A 27830-nucleotide genomic window follows, 5' to 3' on the forward strand; every position below is an offset into this window, starting at 1 on the left:
TCCTTCAAGAAAAGTCTATGCTTTCTATGTCATTTAAAGCACAGGACATCAGTAATAACTTGAGCACAGTGGGCAGGAAGGATGAGTTTAACAAAGCTTGTGTCAGAGGTTCAATCAACCATTTAATGGTTAACTATTTTTTGTATTCTTGACAAAAAGGATACCAACTTCCTCTTTTAAGTCTTGGCACCACTATATAATTTTCAGTTTCTTACAAGAAAATGAAAAAAGGAAGAAAATCGAACCAAAAATACATGAAAGTAGTAACCCTATCTGGCTGCATTCACCAAGGGAGTCAATGCAGACCAACACAGAGGTATTACTTGCTAGCCGCATGAACAAGGTTAGTGAATGAGCTCATTTATCATTACATTGTTCTAGCCTCTGGTTCACCTAAAATAATGTTTTCCAGGATGAATCACTCGACCTAAACTACCACTTCAAAGCACTCAGATGGATCATAACTCTGCACTACAGCAAAACCTGATTCTTAACCAACAAACCCACCCCAGGTATCTGATACTGTCACTACACCAAATAAAACAATAAAACCATTATTACAGATAAAAATAACCAAGAAAAAACTTTAAAAATAAAGATACTCTAGGTTTTTACACTTTACACTTTATCTCAAACATCATACTTGGACCTGATCTCTTGCTACATTAATCTGCTGTACACTGAAAAGCTTTGAAGTCACTGAAATAGCATCTGATAGCACAAGAGTAGGAAGACAGGTTGCAAAACCTCAGATGAGGTACCTGACCAGAAGTTAAATAAAACTGAATGAGAACAAGAACCCTAAAAGCCAAATCTAACAGCTCTTCTTGAACTGCCAGTGAAATCTACAGCCTCAGCATCACTATCACTGAATTGTGCTACTGAGCCAAATGTACACTGAAAGCAAGCATGCTGGCATGAATTATTCATAGTCAAAGTGCTGTCCTAATATACTCTGTAACCATTACACTGCCTAAAGATTTGGAATAGTGTAGGAATATGGAGAACAAATATTTCTCCTTTGAACAGAGGTTGAACATAAATTCAGGACAGAATAATATCTAGTCAGGTACACCAGGAGAAAGTCACTGTTATTAAGAAAGGAAGAGCAGTAACAGTAGTGTGGAAGATGGAATAAAAAGCCCTTGGTGCAGAATTGCAGAAGGGTTAGTTTGGAAAGGGAAATAACAACTTAAATTTATATTCATTCAAATTAGACTCTTCTCAAGATGTTAAAAATGAGAAGTATATGAAAAGAAAAAATGTTATTCAAGCCAATGAACCATTTTGAAATGTTTTTAGCAAAAAAAAATAAAATATGATTCCCATCACCACCTTTGTTCTGATAGAAACAGTCAACAGGACACATACTTATCAGCTTGACTGACAGTTCAGGACTGGACATGCAGCTTCAGTGCATCACAAACATGAGCTCTCTCAACTATACAGGACTGAGCATGCAAAAGAGTAACATTCTGATGTAAAGCAAAAAAAACCACAAAAACCCCAAAAAAAGAAACCAAACCAAAAAATACCCCACCACAAAACAACTTAAACAAAACATCAAAAAAATCTAGATCTATATATCACCTCTGAACATATTTAACCAGATGTTTGCCTTTCAGAGGACACACTAGATCCCAACCAGAGTAGGGTTTACACAAGAACAGGTAGTGTCTGGTGCATTCATCAATCAAAACGTTGGCACACTCCTGATGTCACCGGAAAGCTTGGAATTGCTGCCATAAATGCTGAAGAACAGCAGTCCTGATTTTGCCTTGAACCCGAACATGAAACTCCTTGCCTATGTAGGGTTCATCATGCAGCAGAGACACCAACTATATTTTCTTTCCTGCCAGCACTTCAGTGTAGTGGCACAGTTTTCCAAACATTTTTTTAGGTTTAGCATAGATAATTGGAGAATCATCTCACAAGTAGGGAGATTGCAGAAACTTTCTGGAGGAACAACAACTGACTGCAAAGAGGTCACATCTTATAATTTGCAGACATAGGGACAGAGAAGAGGTGACCCACATGAGCTCTGACTTTACTGTTCTCTTTTTTTTTCTAGCATTACATATTGATAGTCAAAGAGAGGTCTCTTAGAAATGAGAAGGCAAACTGGCCAAGAACAGTTCACTGATTTAATAGCTTATAGAAACCACTTCCACGGAAATCTAATGGGTTGCTAAAGTGCCACCCTAGAGGGAAGTATCTGCTTCCTAAAGGTTTTCCTGGGTCTGTTTCTGCAGAATCAATCTATGGAACATGCTTTCATACCACTTGAGACCCCAGTTTGACTGCTTACTTTGATGTCCAGCTTTTTATAATAGCTCACCAGAGTGAGCCCTGATCTTAGTCTGTGACACATTAAGAGGTTTTAGGTCTTGAGCTTGTTTGAAAAAACTGACCATGTGCACTTAAACCCTGCCACACATCCACACCCACTCCTCAACAAATTAATGACTTGCTCAAAATTCAAGCCTACTGACTACTCCTATGGCAAAAGGGAAGGAGGAAAAAGTCACCAGCAAAATGACAAATCTCTCTGTCATTTCCAGTTTTAAGAAAATGCAGGGGGGTTTGCATCACTTTCCTTACCTCCATTAAGTTTCACTGCTCATACATAGTGTGGTTTTACTCTAAGAAGTGATTTTATTGAGGAAGTCAGAGTAGTTGATCAACGTTTAAGGGAAGAGATTAACCTGAAGAGAAGCCATTCCAAATGACCAATCTCATCTTCCTCTGCATACTTTTGCTCACGTAATTAATATGGTTTTATAAAAAACTGTAAGACTACTCCATGGTGTTTGGTTATTATCAGATTACCATACCACAAGAGCACTTCATAGAAAAGGCAATCTGGTCTTTTGGCATAATTTGAATGGCATATCCACGTATTATGAAGACAAGATATGAATTTGAAGGTCCCCATTTATTTCTGTACAACTAAACAGCCATTTAAATACGAACCATACATAAAGCCTGATTCATATTACAATATCAAACACTTCCCATTTTCCAGTTATTAGACATTTGACCTCTTAACACAACTGCAATTTCATCAAAAATGGGGGGGGGGGGGGGGGGGACACGGGGGGACGGGACGAAAAGAAAAATCACACACCTTTTCAAACTTAGTGCTTGCCATACTCAAACACTGGAGATGCTACATCTGGGCATGCTACCCTGCTGTGCACCTAAAAAAAAGGCCCATGGACATGCCCTAGCAAAATTCAGCCTGAATTCAGTACAAAAGCTTGGCTTTTTTGGTCTGTATATGAAAAGGAATCTAGACAGTTGTAAATTAACCATTCTAATCATTGTTTCTGGGTAAAACTAGCTGTATTTCTATCATATTTTTATCTATAAACCCACCTGTATTTCCATTGAAAAGTTTAAAACCCAAAATGATGCATTAGCACAATTTTCACTTCAGGTTAAACTAAATGTTGTGAATCGGTGTTCCTCTCTGAGAGTGTGCCCTCAAAACAAACCTCCTGCAACACCTGTTTAAATGTTCCTGTTGCTTTCACTGGCTGTGGTCTTCTGAGTTGAGCTGCTTCTGTGTCTTTACATAGCTTTCTACTAGTATTCGTTACCATCAGTGTGAATAGAATGAGCTCAAAGAATCAATCTCTTGAAAGGTTTCACTCTTCAGATGCCACAGACAGTCATATGGACAACTGCAGGACTTCACACCCCCCATTCCTCTCTTACAAATACATGACTGGAGGAACTGACTCAGAAGCACAGACCTGCTTCAGGACAATTGGTTTTAGGCGAAATGCAGCTTAAGTTTGCCCTGTGAAAAGGCAGTCACACGGGAAATACAGCTCCCAGGAGGAAGCAGTATAAGATCATTATCATTTCTAGACGTGTCAACAGAACACCTTATGATTTTGAGATATTTAAGGAATATCCTTTCTTGCATCATAACTTAGCATGTTTCCTCAACTGCTAATATCATTTGGCTCTGATGCAGCAGCTCTGTGTTTTTCAATGTTTTTCTGGTCACATTCCCCAATAACTTTCTGATGAGTTCCTGGATCCCTAGATAACAAAATAAAATTTTCTATCAATGCGTTGCTATTGTTAATTACCTTTCACACATCTCTCAGGATGCCTGGGGGTTTGTAAGATACTATCTGAAAACTATTGTGATCCATGTAACAATTATTATTTATGCTCCCACAGAAATGTTTCTTAAGTCTTTGCAGGTCAAATTAAAACATTTTATTTACCAGGAGGCTATCACCCTCTTAAAACTCAGAGTAATTCAATCCGTTTAATAACTGAATGCCCTGCTGGAAGTTCCCAGCTCTCTACATTGACTAAGAGATGTGCTGAAGGCATCTGCTCAAGAGCTTAAGGAAGGGAAACACATGATATTTGTAATCAACAGTCGGCTGAAGAGGCTTCCCACCTTATGTTGCATATCTCATTGATGCTAGAAGAAGCCTTATTGTGATAGGTGTTGGCTCGCAAAATAGTATTTCAGTGCAATGGTTGCTTCAAAGCTTAGGTGCATCAGTTCAAGTTGGGTTATCAAAAAGGCAAGACTGAGATCCTCAAAGTAATAAAAGTGAAGGATCAGAAAATCTTGTTGGAGTTTGGTGCCTTTGAGAGCTTGAGTCCTGTACGCAACTCTTTAGGTCACTCTAAATGGGCAAAAATCTGCATTTCTCACATGGGTTACGTTCAGCACTGATTCCTACACAGATTTCTGTAGGCATCATGTTAATCAAAACAAGCAGTTTATTTTGTATCTGAAGGTTCAAAATTAATGAATATTGACGGTTGGACATCAGTCTCTTAAGAGAACTAGCTACTTGACTGCTCATGGCACATCATCTGTGAAAACACTACTAGGAACTCTGCTTTTACCTGGGAAGAGTGCAGAGCAACAGCAAGGGTATGAAAGGCTATATGGCCTTATCAGTGGCCCATGTCTCAAACTATTCATGCTTAAGGTCTTAAGTTTGGGTTGTCTGGGTTTTTCACATTTGTTTTTTAAAAAAGGGAGCAAAGCACTCTCTTTCTGTGTTTTCTCCCCCTAACTCCCTCAGGTGCTGAGCACCAATACATAGCAGGAAATGGATGCTGAGCAATACAAAGCAAAGACTCTGGAAAGGATACTGAGAGGGTTTGAACCAGTAGTTATTAGTAAGTCTGCTTTATGTATATATATATATATTGGTTAGACATTTAATTGCAAATATTGTTTTAAAATGGGAATGAGAAGCTACACCTACATGTACTGCAGCAAGGCAAACCTTGCCCAGGGTTTGTCAGCTCGGTAAGTATTTTCTTGTGGAGCTAACAGAATGTGCTTTGGAGTGCTAACATGCTCTCTCAATTGCTTTTCTTCCTTCTAGCTCTATTGACAGTAAGATTTGTGTAGTACTGCTGTACCCCAAATGCCATTACTTGAAACATTTTTATGTAGCCCCTACATTCAAAAATAGAAAGTTATCTCGAATAATATATGCTAATGCAGCTTCTTTGCTAGCTATTGTGCCACAAATAAAAAACAATTAAAAAGTAAAACAAACAAACAAACAAAAAAACCCAGATGGAACTGATTTTTCACTGCGATTACATTTTGCTTATATCCATACAAGTATTTGCAATGAAAATGACCACAACAAGGTTACATAACCTAGCAGCACTTCTCACATATGACCCCTTGGCTTCTTGAAGGATTAGTTGCCAGAAATAACGCAAACAGAAATGTAGTCTCTTAACTTCAATATTTATACAACCATTGCATTAGTCACACAGAGACCGGATTGGTAATTGTTGAAAGTTGTTATTTTAGATTTCTTGCATTCCTATGAATTTGACAGAGATTTGGGCTGGGAAGGCTTCCAGGATTATGAAGACAATTATGGAGAGACAATACCTTCATCTTCACCAAGACAGCTAGCAAGGTGTTGTTTATAGCAAAATTGACACTTTCAGTGACCAAAGAAACTGCAGTACATTAAACTACAAAAGAGCTATGAAAAGTTGAGCCTTCTTTACATCCAACACAATCCAAAAGGAAAGACGTAAGACTCAGATTCTGACTAAATAAACAGCATAGCAAGAACATTCTCTCCTAGCTATGGACTAAAAGGCAAGTAAAATTGCCACCACTGCACCTCTGAGGACATGCTTGCACAACTAGAGTTGGGCTGCTGCCCAACACAAAGCCTGCAGTTGAGACACACGGGCACTGAAGGTGAATATGCCTTCTTCATGATGATGATGAAACAGGAAGGCATGAAAGCTTGGCCGAGGAAAGAGAGAGCTAGAAGCAGATGCCCTGCTGCATAGCTTCAAAAATAAATACGGAAGGAAAAACAAGAAAGTAGTGGCCCCAAGCAGGATGTCTTGAGTGCCTTCTTGCAAGCCTGAAATACTGGGATTCACTAATCTATGAAAAACCTTCTGACAACAAGCCTTGAGACGGCATTCTCTGTGTAGGCATGACTGTAGGAGTTACTGGGGAACCCTATGAATGAGCTTCCAGGGCTCACAGGATGAAAACTCTTATTTGGCATGGAGCACTGTGTGAGACTCTCCGGAAGGCTGTAGGAGGAGGACAAGTGCAGACACAAGAATACTTGTTTCCCTTTGATTTCCCATTCCCCCCTTGCTCTTTTCTGCATTTGTCATACTTGTGACAAAAATGGGAGATGTTATTGGGTTACGTGAATCGCTGTGTTCACTCTCCCCGAGTTTCTTTCCACAACCTCTTAGGAAAACTCAATGCAACAAAGATAATCTGTTCCTTCAAGTTGTTTCATCAAGTCTGCAATTCATGAAGCCTGAGGCAGAGAACACCTGCCCAGCAAAGCTGAAATGTTGCTGCCTGGTTATATTGTACAACTGGTGGAACCCATCAACTCTCATCTGAAAGTACTTGAAAGAAGATAAGATGGTAAGTCAGATGTGTCTTTCCACACCTCACTAAATAATGGAGGAGGAGTGAGACACACAGTGCTTACAATGCAGAAATAAAATATGCAGACCCAAAAATTCAGCATCTCCAGCTTTGATGCGATTTTTTTCTGTAGTAATCAAGCAAATATTTGGGACAGTAGCAGTTTTCCTGAATTATGAAGCTGAGGGTTCGGTCCACTGGTTTCAGGAGGAATTGGTGGCAGCTGAGCAATGTTCAGCAATCTACAAAAGTGAGCTTTCAGAGAAGTGTTGAAATCACACCAGTGAGGCTGATTTTTCACGTTACCAAGTATCCTCTACCTGTAATCTTTGCAAGCCTGAGGCTGTTCTCATTCTGGTTACAGAAGCGTTTTCCAACTGGCTGGAGTTTGTAAGTCAGGTTCACAGGAAGTGGAGTGAGGGCTGGTCACCGAGCCACAAATGTGCCTTCTAGGAATCAAATCCCACAGCTTGAGCCCAAGGTTTAAAATGCAGTTTTTCCATGGAAAATTAGCTTTAAGGTCTTTTTATGAAAAGCACTTCCACTGGATCAAAGCATGGGACCCTTCCTGGTTCTAACTCAGCCTCTGTTCCTAATTCCTTGACATACTGAAAACAGGTATCTTAAGCCAAGTGGGCCCTGCAAAATCCAGTGCTTTCTAAAGAGCAATAACACTTATGCTTAATCTGAAGTTACATTAAAAAATTTGAGTATACAGCTGTAAGAGATGCATCAAGAACAGCTATACATATCTAACAGCACCAAATGCTTTGATGACTTTAACTCGAATCTGCATGTAAATTTTACATAGCTTGTTCATAAACAGCCATCTGTAGTCATTTTTGAGGATGGCTTTCTTTAATAACAAAACAAATACCATCCAAACCAGAATACCCCAAACAGACTGCAGTTAGCTGCTGGGATTAAACAGCCACTTTATGAAACAAGAACATAGTTTTTAGGAAGGTACAGTATTTTGTTTCCTTAAAGACATTTGTTCAACAAAAATGCTATCACTTTTGAGTTAACTAACAAAACCAGTGAGGTAAAAAATCAGTTATTTATACACTGAAACTGAAAACTAAAGGGTTTCTAGTGTGCTGAACAGCAGAATATAGGTCTTTTTTATAAACAAACCCTACTGAAAAAATGACAGCTCTGGCACAACTCACAGTAGGAAGTGGGAGAGGCAAGACATTTTTCTGTTGTGGAGAAATGTAGTCTTGCTTTGAAGAATGCATGTCAGAGAGATCATCCTTTGAACTTCTTCTAACAGCCATTTAAAATATTTCTGTGCAGCGAGAAACTTTGTAGTAGAATATGTTAAGTGTTCAAAATGGTGAAAAAAATAAGAGGGATTTCAACACTGAGCTTACCCACACAGTTCAGCCTGGAGAAGAGAAGGCTCTGAGGACACCTTATAGCCATCTACCAGTACCTAAAGGGGGCCTACAAGAAAGCTGGAGAGGGACTTCTTATGAGGGCATGTAGAGACAGGACAGGGGGCAATGGTAAACTAAAAGAAGGTAGGATTTAAATTAGATATTAAGATGAAATTCTTTACCGTGAGGGTGGCAAGACACTAGAACAGGTTACCCAGAGAAGCTCTGGATGCCCCATCCCTGGCAGTGTTCAAGGCCAGGTTGGATGGGGCTTTGAGCAAATTGGTCTAGTGGAAGGTGCCCCTACCCATGGCGGTGGGGTTGGAATTGGACGATCTTTAAAGGTCCCTTCCAACCCAAACCATCCTATGAAAAATCTCAGTGCTTGTGCACATTAGCTACTAGGGTGGACTCCAAAGCAACTATACCAGCTAATGGCAAGATCTTAGTAATGCTTTACATTTTATCCCACTGGTTAAAATTTCAGTACAAAGTAAACCCAACATTACTTTGAAGTTTACAGATGAGATTATGCAGAAACAGTTGAGACTGGCAGTCTACCATGACTCTTAATAAAATCCCAGTAAAACTTTCTGTGAGAAGTTCTACAATAAAAATCAAAACCACAGAAGACTAATAACTATATAGGGGTTCGGATAGGGAAATTGAAACCTGATTCTCTACACAGAATATACCAGTGCATTTTCATGCAATATCATTGCAGAGTAATAAAGTACACAGTGCCTACAAAGTGCACGTATGCGCGTTTCTCAAGCTTGAGTCTTATGAAAACTGTGAATATCTAGGCAGATAGCAGATTGAAAACAATCTCAGTTGTAACTGAGCAATTACTAAATACTGGCCTGGATTATTCTTCCTCATAATAAATCTCGTAAGACTGAGCTCAGGAGGAAGAATTTTCTTTAAGCATTTATATGAGGCACTCTTATTCATTAAGTCCCCAAGTCATATAAATTTGACTACCCAACCTAGTTTCCAGCCAGCAGAAAATATGCTTCAACTATTAGAAGGAATCTCTAGCAGCTCAGGCAGGATGGCAGCGCTCCTTGAAAGAAATGCTAATTAAAATAAATTGAAGTGACTCCTACACTCTCCCATACCCAACTGTATTCTTATACTAAAAAAGGAGGGACATTGCAGATAACGTTGCTTATCACACAACAAATATTTGAGACCAGGGTGTTTCACTATCTGTTCTCCCAGCCCCAGTGTAGGTGTAAGTTGCATCAGCAGGTGTAAATAATGGCATGCAACTAGATTTTTTGAGTGGTCCCTCATTTTCTGCATTTCCTTCTAGTATTTCTGTTTGAGAGCTACTTATTAAGAATGAGATCTTAGCCATTTTCTCACTGCTTATTCCAGTTTGTAGTCCAGCTCTTTAGCCTGCAATAAACTGCACTGCAACAAAGGGACAGAGTTTTAACACAGAACTGTACATTTGGCATCTTCAAACAATTATCAAAAATCAGTACCTTCAAAACTGGTACTGGATGAGAAAGTGTACCTATAAACCAGTTACTTTATGATCATTTCAGAGGCACCTGCCTGGCCTTTTTAGTTTTTCTTCAGCCAACCTTTAGGTCATGTGACATAAAAAATAATTAACAAGTGCTGTCCTCTTTTCCAGTAAGACCACCACATAAATCCCAAACTCTTGTATTCTATTTTTTCATATATACACCTGTATGAACACATATATAGTAGCTTAATGAGGGATCATATTCTGTGAACCCCTGCTACCTGCTGGCATATAGTTCTATTACACTCAAAATACTTAGTCATTGTTCTCATTATTGTTCTCAAGTATTGCACTACATTTAGCTCTCTGTGTTGAAGTTACAGATAAGATCCAAGGAACCTTCTGTGTCTACTAACAAGTGCCCAAAAAGATGTGTAACTGAGGTTTTGATCGCTCATCTTTCTCATGCTGCTCATGTGGTGCTATGGCACAAGGGCTAGATTGAACATTTTGTATCAGGAATTCATTTCAACAGAAATATACTTTGGTGATAATACTCCCTGCACATCACCTGCCTTTTTCACCCCACTCTGGCAGAAAAACTTGTCTCCTGTGAAAAGTCTGACAGAAAAGCTTTTCCAATGTTGGTCAAAGCTGGAACACTTGCACTTGAAAGTAACAGTGTTTCTTGCATGTGGTTTGACAAATATATATATTCCCATTCCTTTCCCTGACTTGACTAGGTCTTCCATGATGCCATTGGCCATCAGGTTCCCATGATCCACTAAAAAAATGGATAAGGCTGCTCCTTATACCAGGGGACACTGGTTTGTCAGAAGTCAAGTTCATAGAAAAACATAAGTCCCCTGAACTTCACGCCATGGAAACATCTCCAAGCTGCCACATTGTGGGGTTTAGGCATATTTGCACTTTTTGACCATCAGCTTCTGATTTTCAGTTCTTTTTTGAAAAGTGATCATTTCTGAAATGGCTGAATGAACTTGAGCATAAATACTGTCTCCTGTTGCACTTTTGGTCTTGTACCATTGTCTCGGGATTTGAGAAGGGCAGAAAAGAAATTGCCTGTCTATATGGTCTTTTGTGCTGATGATGCAAGCAGGACAAACGAGAATGGAAGGCATCTTTGCTGAAGATGGAATATCCTTCTATAATAATTAAATTTCACTTGTGTATCAAAAGTGAGTTTAAAAGGATATGCAAAAAGTCTTGGTATATGCCCAACATGAATAAGCATACAAAGTACCAGTGCATTGAAAACTATGTTCTTCATTCTTTCTAATGTTCTTCAGGACAGTGAAACTTCATCAATGAAACTTGAATCCCAATCACAACATGAACAATATCTATGTCAAAAGTTTGTCTACAAATGAACATACCATACTACGTAAAGCTAGTGACCCACTGAGAAGCAGAATCATTTAGAAGGCTAAGAAAGGAATTTTATACAGTCCTTCCTTATGAGATCCTCCCTAGAACCATATTTTTCAGTTCAGTGGAAATTAAAAAACCCTCAGATAGCCATAAATAGAACCTTTTAAGTACACCTTACAGGTAAAATAAACAACATCAACACCAGGTGATCTAAAGTCTCTCATCATTCTAACCAGATTTCTTTGATTTTTAGGCGTTTGCTGCTGGGGGAACAAATAAAGGACAACAAATTGTGGCTTCCTCTCCTCCTCTCCTTTCTAATTCCCACACACACACATATCCTGGCACAAAACCACTATCTTTTCATTATTTAGAACACTTCTGATATTTCATGGAAATAAGATAAAGACTTTATGCTATTCATCCACAAATTTATTAATGTATACATATTCTAGATACCATTCTACCGTCATCATTTGTGGCCTTGAAAAAAAGATAAATACTTTAATAGTTATACTGACCATAGAGTTAACCACATACTTAAGTACTTACATTAGCTAAAGCCTAAAACTGTAAAATAAACTCAAATCCAGCTGTATGTCAGGCAGGATACTTTATAAATGCATGAGATCCCTCAGCATCATACTGGTTTGCCCCTTCTGACTCTTTGTAAAGATATCGATAAAGAAAATTCAAAAGAACAGATATTCAGAAGTACACCTTCATTTCAGGTTACTACATTTTTCTGATATCTGATTTCGCCCGTATAAACATTTCATTAGCATATCTGAAAAGCTGCTTTGCCTCTTTGCTGTTCCACAGTACCATAGTATGAACAGATAATTTGACATATAAAATAGAGTTGTATCTCCCGTAATACCTGTACTTGCCTTTAAGATATTTATCTACTCTCTGAACCACTCAGATTAGTTGATAACAGCAAATTTCATGTGGCTGATCACATTTCATGTTCTCCAAGGCATAAACATTTCTGGCATAATTCTTTTCCTTTAAATCAAACTCTACTTTGCTTTATTTCCAGTGCCCTTAAAGTGCCTTGTACTGGAATTATTAACTTAAATGAGGTCTAAGAAGAACAGGACCTGGCTGTCTATACTCTCCACCAAACCTACCAGGTTTCTCCAGAAAGTTGCAATAAATTATAGTTCCATGACAACAAACTCCTGCTGTGTGTTTAAAAACAGGCATTTGTTGAAACTGATACATTCCCAGGAAATATTCGGTGAATTGGTAAATTAAAGTCCACAAGCAAGCAAAAGCCACTCTTTACTTGTATACTTCTGATTAATTCTCCCCCTAACCACAGCTATTTATTTTGACCTGAATGATGTTCAACTGGATGAGATACAGCTGCTTTGGTAAGAAGGGCTTGGTTTCAAGTGCTGTATGCACCCTGATTAGATGAGATGCTCTTGATCATCATCCCACAGCAACTGCTTTCAGCCCTAGGTTAACAAGTTTCCCCCAGAAAATGTGTGGCTGTCACTGGACTACCAAAACTTCTTTTATGCTGTTACCCCTGATTTTCACTGCCTATGTAAAAAAGCAGAAATTGAAAGCCCATCTGGAGTAAAATGACACAGCACCAACAAACCGCAATTGCTGACTTGTTGTCTGTGGCTGAAGCGACTCAAGAGACTGTTAGCAGACTTCTGTAGGACACAACAGCAATGGTCTTTTCACCACAGGCCAACGCATTTGCGGGCCCTAAATCTAGCATAGAACAGTGCCATTTCCAAGCTGGCAGCCCATGCAGGTAAGGCCAACAGAGCACTGCTTGTATAAATTTTGTTGAAATGTCATCTGAGTGTTCCAGAAGAAGTTAAAGCATTAACCAGAAATTGTGTATAAATCACATTTTGCAGGAATCACTCTGTTACAACAGATTGTGCAGCACTATTCTTTGCCACTCTTTCTGAAACAAGCACCCTAGGCAAACTTTCTAATTAGAGCAGCAGATGTATGCAGTACCATGTCTCTGTGAAGTTATTATGCCCAAACCAAATTTTGTCACTAGCAGCCAATAATTCGTTTGTCTACTAAGGGCCTGAAGTGGCCGTATCAATTATTTAAAAACATACTAAGAAGAGGAATCCATTTAAAATCTTCTGGGAAGCCCAGTTATAAAACAGTGCATGTTCAGATTTCATTCACAATATTGTCTTTAAAAATACAATATTACTAATTAAGGCTTAGTGCATTAGGCCATTAGAACTTGAGTGATTCATGACAGCATAACGATCCTGCTTATCATTTGTGCTTTAATTTATGGGGTAGTAAGAAAAAACAAAGGAAAAAAAACCTATGCAATTTGCAAAACTGAAACTCATCCAGAAATTGCTTGCTGTAATTTCTCCTGAAAAGTGATTTCACTGTGTTTTAAGTGCTATGCTAGTAAGAAAATGCTTCCTATCAATAATTAAAGTATAATGAAAGTTTCACGTGTCAGAAGACACCCTCAAAACAGGGCTACAAAGAACAACGTTGCTTTTCATTCAGACCTTCCACATTTTAAATCTCACAATAGCACTCTTCTCAAAGAGGCATTTTAAATAAACTATTTAGTGAAATATATGTCTATTCAAAATGCACCAACATCCGTAACAACAGTGAAAATTAACACAATTCCAACAAAAGTTGCAGTAGAAAACAAAGGTCTGCGTAGTGCCAAGCACCCCTAAATGCCAAGAGTAGCCATGAGAGATGTGGGTAGTTATCATATGTCAGGGTTATGAACAAAAGCATTAGAGAGAGGGCATGAAAGAAGCCTCATTTTCTACAAATGTGTGTTGATTTCAAGTACCTTAGTTGTCTAAGAAGGTCCAGCCACTGACCAACTGCTGCGGTTGGAGTGTGACAAAGGCACGCTTGGAGCCCACCACAGGCAACCTGTGGCATCCTCCTTGGCGCCAGCGGCCTCCTCATCTGCCCGGGCACGTATTTGGATGAAACATCTAGGAACTGGCTTGAATTCTGAGCTTTTCAGCCCCACGGCAGATGTGGTTGATATCAGCAGACAGACACAAGAGTTACCGGAGACAAGAGGGGGAAGGCAAGAAGCAGACTGCCACCAGCCTTTCAGAAAAAGTCTAAATATCACAGTAATTCTGCACAGTGATTTAAAATATCCACGTCTAACACCAACAAAGACAGAAGGTTAGCAGGATTTTCAGAGAGGTCCCTGGCATAAAATCCTCTTTAATATTGACAGAAACATGTTAGAGGGGGATTTTCCAGGAGGCCTAAGTTTTCAGCCAGCTGATCCCCTTGCCTCCTCACTCCAGTTATTATTGCACTCCACTGTCTTCACACTATGTGAAAGCACTTCTGCTAGCAGGCGGGAGGACCATCCAAATGCAGGACAGCCAGGATTGCTGGCCTTCAGCAGCATCCCTCAGGAGGAATACAGTCCCTCTTTTGCCAAGGAGGCACCTTCACTGTGACTTTGCTGTTTGGGAAGTTTGCAAACCAGCCTGCAAGTGAAATATGGTACATTGGATCAAAACATTAAGCAGGCTAAACAGCAGAAAGCTTACTCTTGAAACACGTAGGTCAGTCTGAACAACAAGGTTACTGTAAGCAAACCGCAGCCAGGACATTTGAAGGCAAGCCTGCCACATTGCTAAAACACTGGAAACACTATTGCAATGCAAACTCTGCAGGATTCCAAAGGGATGCTGGGCTCGGCATGAGGCCACTGACTTTGCAGCTGAGGAGCTGCCTGCTTCAAAAATAACTGAAGTCATTGTAACCTGAAGAATTAAGTAAACCTCTGACTAAACATTTTTTGATACTTCCCATTTTAAATGGTTTAATATTATAGAGCTACTCTTCTACATGGCATTTAGTTGACAGTTTAGAACAAGCAACATCTGGATCGATGAGACCATTTATATAAAAAAAAACCCTCAAGTTTGTGGTGAGAAACATTAAATTTGCACTAAACTCTCTTGGCTGATCTCCCTAGTGCTGGCTATCTAATGGACAGAGGTCAGGCTGGAGTCTCCTGCGTTCAAAGCCTGTAACTCGGGAAAGGACCAGCAGTCATCTGAAAATTGTTCCCCCACCATCCTGCTGCAGGAATGGGAGTTAGCCTTGTCGTGTGGCAAACCCACTCTCTTCTAACACTGAATAAGGACTCTCTTTGATGTCTCAATCTTCCAGCAGACCCACTGCCTGTCATCTCCTGTGGCTTCAGCTACTTGGGCAAACTTGTAGGCTCCAATCCCCTCTCCACCTCTTCTCATGCATATAATCAATCTGTAACTACAGCTACGATTGAAAAAGTGTACCAAGTAGAGCTTCATCTCATGTGATAAGCTTAGCTTACCACATTTTGAAACATAGGTCACTTCTGCTCAGTAAATTCAAAACTCTCTTCAACAGGATCCCTGTTTAGCAGGCTGTGGTACACAAGTACTCTTGGTAATGGAGTTGCAGCAATTAGGTCTGGAACCATCTGAAGAGGCCACCTGTTTTTCAAGACTCCAATATTTTGATCAGTCTTTACCATGTAGGAGCTTGGCATGCCATTACAGGCCACAGCTGGTATTTCCAAGTTTTTGTACTCATCCCATTTTTATCATGACTTGATTCCTAAAAGTTTAAGTGAATAAACCTTGGGCTACATTCTCTCTCCCTGTCCCCTTGCAAAAGCTGGAAATCTCTAATTATGCTTTTCTTAGCTTCATTGCCATTACGCCATCACATTCACTTCCGTCTCTTTTTTCTTTATATTTTCCCTCCTGATTTATGGAACATGTAAAATTTTCTAAGGGAGGTGAGAATTTGTTCTTAATTAATACAACCTTATTGAAAAAAAGGTTGCCTTTCATGATTTCTTTTGTCCATGCAGAAGTAGACCATGAATAACAAGAGAGATGTCACCCACAGTTTGAAAACTTTTTTGACAGGGCTTTAGTAGAATTAACAAAATGCAAAGCTCTAACAGGTTATTTGTTATGATCTTATTTGTTATGATCCCTCTCCCTGATGTGCTGATTCTTACCATAGCAACAGTGTGGAAAAATAATTGGAAAATCAAAAAAGCACATAAAGCATCCTAGCAAAACAGGCCACATGCCGCCATGACATATCTTTTTTTTTTTTTTTGCCAGATCAATAGTTCAATTTGTAAATAAAAAAAGTGTTGCTGATTTTTGTAAATAAGACCAACATAAACAACATTTCTGCGTGCATTGCTGCATTCTTCTCAGCCACCATAAACATTCTAGTTTTCTGAATAGAGTTAGTGCAAAGGACTCCAGGATGTTGCAGCACTCTCCAACTGGCCAGCTGCAACAAGGTCTTTTACCACCACATACCACCATACTTTTCATGCCAGTCCCTCTGCTACCTTCTCCTCGCCTGCCTCATCTGGGGCATGTGTTCTCTCCCTCCCTCCCTCTCCTTCTCCCTCCCCTTCTCCCTCTCTGCTTCTTCCTCAGCTGCTCCCTCTTCCTTGGCTGCCCAACCCCTTAACAGAACCATCCACAGCTGCACCTTATCTACATCAGGCAACCCGCCACCCCTGAAGCCAGCCCACAGTTGTGTATTATCAATGCTAACTAACCCAGCTTCATTCCTCTACACCAGGATTCTCCCCAGCCCCAACCTTTGTGCATGCACACACTGGCAGCCTATTACCCTACATAGATACTGAATCCACCAGCTTTGTTGACCTCATCTGGATGCATTTGAGTACTTTAACACCCTGCTTAAATTGTGGGGCCCAGAACTGCACACATTACTCAAGGTGAGGCCACATCTATGTTGATGCCCTTCATTTTCCAAAATAAAGCCGTTTCAAATAAATTCTTGAAACGTAAAAAGGCCTGTCACTTGTATGTCCTGTCCTCTGCTTACATTATACTTCAAGGAACAAAAATTAAATGTACGTGTTCCTTTTCCAAATAATTTTAAAATTAGAAAATGACTCCAGAATCCAAACTTACTAATTTCCAGCTTCCCAAATGACATACAAGTGGTAATTCCAAATGAAATCCAATGCATTCCTGATTAGGACTGTGAGGTAGCCTGATTTGAAAATATTTTTGCTTAGAACATAATGTCTACCTCCTATTTGAAAGATTAACACTTAGAATATTTTATCTGTTTAAACGTTAATCTCTCACTAACTGAAATTTAAAGCAAAGGAGAAACAGGATTATTTTTTTTTTCCAAACTATAAACAAAGGTTCCTTATGTCTTACTGTAACTATTTATAGTAAGGAACCAGAACTAAGCCAAATGAGAATGAGTCTGCAAATACCCCACAGAACACTATGCGCTGGAAGATCAAACCTACTCCCAAACAGAAATGTGGGTAAGGCACTGGACACATTGCTCACTCTCTGAAGGTCAATACTGAAGACTGCTTTAAGATTTCCCATCACATGAATGAGAAGCATGACCAGAACCCTATTGTGTCTAACTTTACACCATTGTTTATCCTCCACAAGAATTCAGGAGTCCTCACCAGAGCTGAACTCTGTCACACAAGAGCTTTGCTTTTTAAGCCTAGCACAGGAAGACAGCGAGCAGGCGCTCCATACTTTGGGGCAGTAAACACTGTACAGAAAAGGCTGCTGAAGCTCAAATACAAGATTAGACCAAGAGCAATGTAATATAAGTGAGCCACAAACATATTTAAGGGAAAAGAAACCAGAATACTGAGACAGCCTCCAAATGGTATGGGAAATAAGAAAATCTCTAAACAGTTGTAAGAAGGCGTTTCATTAGTACATGAAATGAATTATATGATATCTCTAGCTGCAAGAGCAAGGGACTGAACTGGATAACGCAGAAGAATCAGTCATACCTTCTTGCGAGTACATGATTCTCTATAGGTATGCTTAAAGAAAGAAAAAGCAGCATTTTAAAAGTATGTTATGAAAAGACACCAGAACCCACAGAACATGATCAAAGTAAAATCTAAGGCCATCAGCTAGCACCTGTGATTCCTTAGAATTTTAAAATATTTATTTAAATAAGTTAGCTAAGATTTTTAAAAATACATCTTTTATTCTAGTCTAGACAGTGTGACATCATCTGCCAGCATCTTATTTCTCACAGTGCTGGGTAAACTGCTCTTTTTCAACCCTTCCCTTCAAAGAGTGGAATCCATAATGCAGTTTTGCATGCGTGTGTGTGTATTTGTGCATTATCTAATATTTTTTAAAAATCATTTAAAATATAGCCAATAAGACCTAAGTGCTTTATATCTCATTTATTACAAAACATATTCTAACCTTTGCCTCCTTTTCTCTGAAGGCATTTTATTCTGAATTTCTTTTTATTTTTCTATATTGTTTCTTATTCCAAGAGAAACCTGAAGCATGTATTACCATTTAAAAGTAAGCTTAACACATGCTGCACATGTATAGCACATTGCAGGTGCAGCTATGAGGCAAAAAGAGGCAGAAAGATGTTTTCTTTGGGATCCATAAATACCGGATTAATAAACAGCAGTACAGGTCAGTATGAAATATGCTGGCGCCCATGAAGGAGATGCACAGGAAGGGTGTGAGAGGGAAGCGTGAAGCTACTGGTGGGACTGCTGAGAGCTGGATTTTGTCATTCATGATCCAATGAGGTGAAATAAGCCCCAAGTCACAGGCACTGCTCTGTTCAACAGGGATCACGAGGGACAGGGTAGGTACTTGGGAGGGGTATAGTACTGCTGGAGCCTCTGCCCCCCTACCTTTCTGCAAGCTGTCCTGAGGGAAAAAAGCCCCACTTGATCACATAATTAAAGACTGCATCAGCAGGCATGACTACGGATGCTGAATTAAATGCACAGGCAAGATAACCAGCTTTCTGTAACTTTTAAATGCTTGATTTTGCCTAAGTGTTTTGAGCATCTTTTTTCCTTTGCATTCAGCCATCTAAGCTGCTTGCTATAAATACTGTCCCAGGTGGCTTCTTCCTTTCTTTGTCTAACTACTCCAAGTCTCCTAGCCAGCCTCTCTTCTAAATAATTTCTAACTCAGAACCTCACCAGGACTTTCTGACCAAGAGCACATATCTGTCATCAGTGTAAGTCAATTTTATGCTGCCCTTTCCTATGCCCTCCCCCCTACCTCTTTGCCTTGAGGCAGCAGTGGCGTTAATATGAGCAGTTAGTCAGCTGGATCAAGGATTGGATTGGGATGATTTTTTCTTTTTTCATATTAGCAGTTACAGCACATAATTTGGAGGAATGAAGGAGTGTTCAGGACTCCTTTTGCAGAAGCAGCTGGAATTTTGCTCAACTGAAGCTGATCTTGAAACTACACTTTAAATTGATAGTGTATACAGCTCCCTTTTAGCCTGTCTTTTTGCCTTCTACCATTAGTTGTGCTGTTTTTCTCCCAATCCAGCCTCCATCTCTGACATCTGTCTTGTGCTTTTTCTCTCTCACATTTTGTTAAATCTTATTAATTCCACCTCTGTGCAATACCTTTCCCTCTTGCATCCTCTCTCTTAAGGACTCCCCCACACTTAACCTTTTCACATTTTTGCTTATAAATGGACTTTGTTACCCTTTTGCTAAATCCTTTCCTTGATTCCAGCTTCTTTACTATCCCTGATTCCACCTGCCATTGCTTACGTCTCTAGGGTGCACATACAGGTGCTACAAACAAGCAAAATCTGAGTGAGACTGCAAATTTAGGAGTTGCTTTTAAGATTTTGGCCTTCAAGATCTAGCCTCAGCTTGTCTTTGCAATACACACTGGAAAGATCTCAGAGGAGTGGATGATCTGATATTATCCATATGGCGCTGCAGATTTTACCTTCAGACTTGAAAGAATCACAGAATTCTCCCCTTCCCAGATTCTTCCGTACTGCCAGGCAGGGGACTCCTGCCAATCCCAAATGCTAATACTAGCACTGATGCCCACTCAAAAAGAATAAGAAGTCTTAAAACTAAGCTGGTGGCTAGGAAAAGTCAGATCTACAATTCTTTTCTAGTTACTACCCCACATTACCACTGAAAGCCAACTATAAAAAGAGAAGGAAAATAAATTATCCTCTCCTGGTCTCTTATTTTACTATTACTGCTGCTTAAAAAATTTAGCTATGTACTACAAAACCCAAGGTGGGGTTGCTTTGATGGCTAATTAGTTGATGTCTATAGCATAGAATCATAGACTGATTTGGGTTGGAAGGGACCTTTAAAGATCGTCCAGTTCCAACCCCACTGCCACAGGCAGGCGCACCTTCCACTAGACCAGGTTGCTCAAAGCCCCATCCAGCCTGGCCTTGAACACTGCCAGGGATGGGGCAGCCACAGCTTCTCTGGGAAACCTGTTTCAGTGTCTCAGCATTGTCTCATATCTGACATGCAAAGAATTACCTATGAAATATTTATCTGCTTCTAGAATTCAAAAAGTATTTTTAAATCAGATAAAAATCCAAATATAGACAAAATAATTTCTTGCACGTAGATGGACATCCAGAAACATACAGCTAAAACATTATATTTAAACTACTGTATACAATTAATATATTTTAAATGTTCCTATATTTAACAGTTCTTTATTTAGATCTCAGATTTTAGAAAGGACTTTTAATTTATTTCATCCTGTCACAGAATCAAGCAGTGATGCGTTGCTGAAATGAAGTGAAAGTGCCAAGGAATTTTGGTCTAGGGATGCAGACTGCCTGGAACATGAGCCAACACATACAAGATAAGCTTCTCTGAGATAATAGTAATGATGATGATACTTCACACCTTCCCTGTTGTCACTGTTCTACGAGCCTGTTTCTGAGTCTCTTGCTTAGGCAAGCAATCCCACTGAAGTCAAGGAACTATTTAATGCCAATAGAAATTGCTGAATTTAGCCTTAACTATACTATCCCATTTTACAGTTAGGGAAAGCATCACACAAACCCCACATTCAGTGCCACTTAGGCAGAGCTGCACCATGTCTCTGTAATGGTTAAGTGCAAGATAAATCTTAACTTTGAATTTCCACATTTTTCTAGTCTAAATCATTCCCCATTCATTACTGTAAGTCAAAATGTATAAAACTTTTCAAAAGGTACGTAAATGAAACAGAACATACTTCTCCGTTGGTTTCACAACAGGAGAAGGAACCATTCACATTCTTATCTAAATATAAGTACTACACTTGTGAAGTTCTCCCTTTCTGCTCCTGTTACAGCCTCTGCAGGATTATATACATTTCATTAGGATTCTGAACTGCTGGTAAACCACTGGGATTTTGTCATGTGTAGAAACAGCCCTGAACTCCAAGGAAACTTAGAAGTACATCACGGCCACGTGCAGACTTCTCCTCCAGAAAGAGATATTTTGTGTTTTTCTTGAGGGATTTTCTAAGCCCACCTCAGGGCCCTATTTACTTCCCAGCTGGTGCTCCCTGTCTTTCACCATGTTGTCATTGAGTACTGGTGTATCTCTACCCAGACCGCCAAAGTAGCATCATAACCTTAAGGCATTGCCCCAAACTGGGGCTGGCCTGTAGCTGTTTTATACTGAGCTCGCCCAGATGAAAAGATGGCAACAGTGTGACTGATAAGGGAACTATACATTCCTGGCTGTTCTATTCTACCGGAGCTCAAATAACTCTACCACTTTGATTTGCTTAAAATTTTCATACTTTCACTGCAGATCAAAAAAACCCCGAACCAATCTTTACGGGAGTTCCAGATGACTCATTATAAAAGACACTGTTGTAATGCAAAGTGCCAGTAAGTTTCAAAAAGACCTTGACACTACAGAAGTCATTTATATTAATGAAAGTATTGTAACAAGCAGTCATTAAGAGGGATAAGTTCTCATCACACCTCAGTGGCCTATCCTAAAATCTTGTTATGAAACTAAACATTTTTTTTTAAAATGCATGAAGAAGAGAATGCCCAAAATCAACAATAATAAATCCTTTTGTAAGTACTTTTAAGAAAACCGAGACAAATTTTTAATCACAGAAGGTGTCATGCTGAACCATCCACACCCCCCAAAAACAATTAAAAGAACAAATTAAGGACTTTATCATCATTTACAAAAGATAAGCATTTTGCTTCCTTATAGCCTATGAAGTGTCCACAGCCTTTAAATATATCTAACGCACAGATGAGAAAGTCATGGATGTTGCAAGGTAAAGAGATTCATAATCAAAATCACTGGATACACACACACACACCCTGTTAAAAGCATTGCCCATTAGCAGAAATCAATAGCGTGTTATATATTTTGCCCTATAAACAATGCTTATATTTTGTTACTGATACCACTACAGCACTGGAATAGGTACTTAGTTACAAGCATTCAGTTACAGTACTGGATCGAATGGAAGAAACTGGCCCCACCAAGAATTAACTGGGCTGCTCCAAACAGATCCGGCAGGACAGAAGTGGTCATGGGCACTTACTGAAACTGAGTCCCATTCTGAGAAGAGCGTTGCATTTGAATTCCATTCAAAAATGTGTCTCCTCTCATGAAGTATGAAATCTCGTGTTTGCGTCAAGCAATTTCTGAATATTCTACCTACAACACCACAACTATTCCTGTATTTGGTTGGAGTTGGTGGAGCTGTTACGTTGTGTTGTCCAACATTAAAAATAACATTCTTTTTCCCCTTCCTACAAACACTTTCTCCACACAAAGCAGCCTCCAGCCTACACAGGCAAGTAGGGTATAATAGCTGGATGTAAATCCAGGGAAAACTGGTGCAAAAAAAAAAATGTACCAAAAAGAAGAATCTCTGTCGCTGGAGACTCCTATCCACAACGATTTTCCATTTGACCTCTTACAAACAGTTGTCATCAGAGAGGTGTGTCAGCACTATCAGACTGTAATTAAGTCTTCCATATCTGCTCTAATACAAAGGGAAAACCAAGCAGATGACTGCATGCTAACTGCAAGATAGAAAAGTTTAACACCGTTAAAGGTGAGAAAGTAACTTGCTACTTTAGCCCTGAAGCACACAGCTGCTCCAGCACCAGATAGTTAGATACTTTGCTTTCACAAGAGCCATGTTCTCCCTCTCCCTGCCATGCCCAAGCACTTGTTACCACCGACAATCATCCACATTCACCAAGACTGGGACAACAACTGCTTGTAGCTCTCTGTTCAGCACCTGGCTCTGAAGAGTTAGTTACACATGGTCCTCAGGAGGAAATACTGATTTTCTTCTATGTGTGAGCAAGTACAGCAGAAAAAAAAAAAAATCTATTTTATTACAAAAAGTATATTTCTAGAAGTCAAAAAGCAAATAAAAGTCAGCTTTGCATAAAGTAACCCATTCATCGAAACACTTTAAAATTACAAATATATTCTCAGATTGAAGCCCACACAGACTACCATTTAGGACTAGTAAAGAAAGACAGATTTACATAGAAAAATTGATTCATTTGTTTTCCAATGGATTATACTACTGCTTTTTAATGTATATTGTGATTGCATTCTGCAAGGATATAGATAGCACCCCATCCACAAAAACCCCAGGCAACACTATGAAAAGTTTTTGTTTTCTTTGTTTAAAAATTAAGAAAATCCAGGACCAATATAGCTTCCTCCAAATGAAACAGCAATTTTACCCTGCAACAAAACACTACCAAAACTGATGGGTAATTGTAGTTTAGGAGAATGCAAATTACACATGTCCTTCATCTGTGGAAACACCACATCCACAGAATAAAAATTCCTCGGACAAAGTATTTTAGATTGATATTGCAGAATAATAAAGTCCAATAATACAAGAAAATCATTTCAGCTGGCTAACAGTAGAGAGAAATCCCACCTTACTTTTACAGCAATAAGCTCCACAAAGAGTGACTTCTGAACTCACTCTCCATTACTCTGTTTATAGCAGTTCACAGCTTTGTAAGGCTTGTTTCAAAAGGAAAAAAAAAAGGCTTTAGAGGTGAATAAATCCAAGGTTTGAGGTTTTATCCAAGCCTAAATTAAATGTACCTTTAATCTAGGTTAGTACATTATAGAATAACCTAAGTATTGGTGTGCTGCCATTTGTGTCAATAGGAACGATCACCAGATCAAACTCAACATTAACCTTGTTTCAGCATTTTCATATCCAGCTGAAAGCACTCTAGTCTGTCAGTTGTTAGAATAAAAAAAACACAACTTGCTTTTTTTTTTTTTTTTTTTGTACAAATATTCCATCTGTGGAGGTTTTTTTCCTTCCACAATGTCAACATCTAATCAACTGGTGTAAGGAACTTGGTGCACAGACTTGTGAACGCTGCTCTTTCACAAACAGCTAAAGGATACCAAGAGAATTCTCTTTAAAAGCCCATGAGAACAACAATGCTAAAAGTTTTCAATTTCCCGACATATTTTAGTGTTGCTGTGTAAAAGAAAACATTTAATTGTAAACATACTATATGCACCCAATGTAAAATCTAAACAAATGAGACATTACAGATCTGTCGGCAATTGTATCCTTTGGAAATGTCATAAATCTGACATGATGAGGTAAAAAATCCTGATGAGTGCTGAATACAAGTAACACCTAGTGACTTCAGTAGGACTTGGGATATTTCAGCCTTCTCTGGATTAAAACAAGAAGGCATGATTTTTGCCAGCAGAACAAGAGCTCTCCTGTGCCACATGTGATTTTAACAGCAAACTATCAAATCAGAAAAAATGTATCACATCGCAGTGCTTACCAAGGAAATGTGTTTAACCAGTAGTCAGGGTTGAGCAGAACAGCAGCTGACAAGCTTAACATGCATCACCCTTATTTATTTATTTAAACTGCTAGTGCACTGGTTTTCCAGCTCTTTTTCTCAGTCCTGCATACCTTCAGGGATGCTGTACAAAGTACATCAGGTGTTTCTCCCCTCACTGCTATCAAGCATTAGGAAGAGCACAACTCACTCAAGGCATGCTTCCTGCTTTCACAACATCAATCAGCAACAGCAGAAAAAGAATCCCAAGGCAAACTTGTGTAAAATATTTTAATTTAGGCTAACAAGAAGAAGAAATGATGAAATGACTCTTGATAGCGCAAGACTACTTCCATTACTGCTCATTTTTGTTGAACGTCATCTACGCAGCATGTGGAAAGATAGGTTAATTTTGAATTGCATTAACTAGACAGGCAACATTAATGTTCCTGTATCCGTACAGCATGAAGGCCTCCAAACACAGATGATCACAACCTTTTTAGTGCATTTGTAAACTTTTAGATGCAAAAATGATCCAACCTGTTAGAAAAGTATGTATACAAAGTACTCTTTCATGTACTTTGGATCCCCTAGATTTCATAAACAAATTCAAGTTTCACCATCAGACAAGTGTAATAATTTTCAGCTCTGAATATTTGAAACCGTGTATCATTACAAAGCCACTTCTCCTTCCAAGTTCTTAAGCAAGATCACTAGCTTGTTTTGAAACAAGGAAGATGAGAAAAATCCATGGAAAAGAGCTAGGGGCTGTTATTTTGCTTTATATTAAGTGACACTTTGCAAATGGCACCCTGGAAGTTACGCCTTAACTCCTTGTTAAAATGCAACTAAAATCTATGTAACCTCACACACAGGTAAAATACATAGTTGAAAGCACATTAAAAGACTGGGGTGAAATCCGTGAAACAGATACATTACTTGATTGCCTCTGAATAATAAAACGTTTCCCAGAAGATTTTATAATAGACTGTTTTACTGTAGAAACACATTTCTGTCATCAACGGGAACAGTTAGCTGAAAGGCTGAATAAAGAAAAACAGTCTAAAACAACTTTGGAATTGGGAAGCAAACCGGGCTGCAACAATTCTGCTGGCTGGCCAAACTAATAATGTCTCATCTCTCTTCTTCTCACTGAACACTAATATGTGACAGCAAATGATCCATTTGCTCTGGATCACAATGCAATTTTCCCCACTTATCCCTGGAATAACACTGTCTCAGGCTGCTGGAGGAAAAGAAACGTTATCAATTCACGTTAGCCCTAAAGTTTTCCCTCTCAGCATTCCTCTACTAAGAAGCCAGGAGAGGAATGAGAGCCATTACCATGAAGGTGCCAGTAATGATCTATGGAAAGATGTCCTGGAGCACAAGGGACCGAACTCTGTGAAGAGGTCTGTAGCCTTCCTGCATCCCTGACCGATTTCTCCATCAGCAGCTTCTGCCATGCTCCTCGCTCTACATACAGTGGCTCTTTGGAAGCTTTATCACTCATCATCCCATAAACACAAAACACAAATGCACTTCACACATACATACGAGTGTACACACACTCAAGACACACGTGCACGCACACACACGCGCTCCCCCGACATCACATGCAATTCTTGCCAGTCCCCCGTGTATTGCTTAAAAACAGAAACCAAGCACACACACACAAAAAAACCCAAAAAAACCCCAAAACCAAACCAAAACACACACACCCCCCAAAAAAACCAAAACAAAACACCCACCCAACCAAAAACCACCCCACAAAAAAAACAAAAAAAAACCCAACAAAAAAACGCCAACAAAACACAGAAGGGGGGCCGAGAGGGTGGGGGGGGCAAAGGGAAAAGGAGCTTGTTTTTTTCCTGCTGTTGCTGTGGCTCCCAAGCATGCAGAGCTAAGGAAGAGTAGTTCCCCACTTTCATCAGCTAGCTACATCCTTGGGATAAAAGGGAGCAGTCCGGAATGATGCTGAGGCTGCAGAAGGGAAAATAAGGCTTTGCAAACATGCCTGACTCCCCACGAAATTCTCTCCTCCACATCCCCTCCTCCCTAAAGCCTGCCTTCAAGGGGGGGAAAGAAAAAAACAAAACCAAAAAAACAACACACAAGGAAAAAAGTGATGAAAAGACACAACTCACCTTAACAAGGGGTGTTGGATGGGGTCAGAGAGGAGGAAGGGTATATAAAAAGATCTATTTTTAGCGGAGGTTGTGATAGTATTGAAACAGACAGACAGAGGGTTTGAAAGCAGGGAGAAGAGTATAAAAAAACGAGGGGAAGAGAAATTATCAAGAAGGTGCAAGTCAGTCTGGCAGGAGAGAGGAGAATCCCCAAGAAAAAAATAAAAAAAGAAAAAAAAAGAAAAAAAAAAAACCACCACCAAATGCCAAGCGGAGAAGGAGGGAGAGCGTGGCGGTCCCGGGGTTTTGTTTTGTTTCTCTTCGCTGGGGGCGGGCGGAGGCGGCGGGGCGGGGGGTCGCGTTTCGCCGAGGGGCCCTGGCTGCCTCCCCGCGGGGCTGCCGCGGCCGCGACCCTCTCCCGGCGGCTCCGGGCGGCCGGGCTGCTCCTCGCCCGGCTCCGGCGGCTGCGGCGGGCGCGGCGCTCCCGCTCCCGCGGCTCGCTGGGGCTCTGCAGCCGCGTTCACGCCGCCGCCGCTCCTCGGCCACCCCCGCGCCCGCGCTCCCGCCGCCGCCCGCGGGCGCCCCCCGCCGCCCGCCGCTGCGGGCCGGGGCGCGGGGCCGCTCCGGGGCAGGGGCGGGACGGCAGCGGCGGGGAGCCGCGCCCGCGGGCAGCACTCCCGCCGGGGCGGGGGGGGGCAGCGGCGGCACCGGCGGGGGCGGCCGGCTGCCGAACGGGCCGCGGAGCGGGACCCGCGGGCTGCGCGGGAGGGGTGCCGGCGCGGGCTCCCGGGGACGCGGGCGGCAACCGCGGCGGGACGCGGGCGGCCCTGCTGGCTGCCGTGCCCCCGCCTGCGCGCCGCCCC

At 40.3% G+C, this 27830-nt stretch overlaps 1 long non-coding RNA gene across 1 annotated transcript in view; it reads right to left on the minus strand.

The window, feature by feature from the left end:
- LOC114013703 (uncharacterized) overlaps positions 1-27612 on the minus strand; it is an 81776-nt gene extending 54164 nt beyond the window's left edge. Inside the window, exon 1 of the long non-coding RNA XR_008746277.1 lies at positions 26986-27612. This is a non-coding gene — a long non-coding RNA (uncharacterized LOC114013703). The remainder of the gene's footprint in view (positions 1-26985) is intronic.
- Between the last annotated feature and the right edge of the window lie 218 nt (positions 27613-27830).

This window comes from Falco peregrinus, chromosome 3, assembly GCF_023634155.1.
Source record: "Falco peregrinus isolate bFalPer1 chromosome 3, bFalPer1.pri, whole genome shotgun sequence".
Taxonomy (NCBI): Eukaryota; Metazoa; Chordata; class Aves; order Falconiformes; family Falconidae; genus Falco; species Falco peregrinus.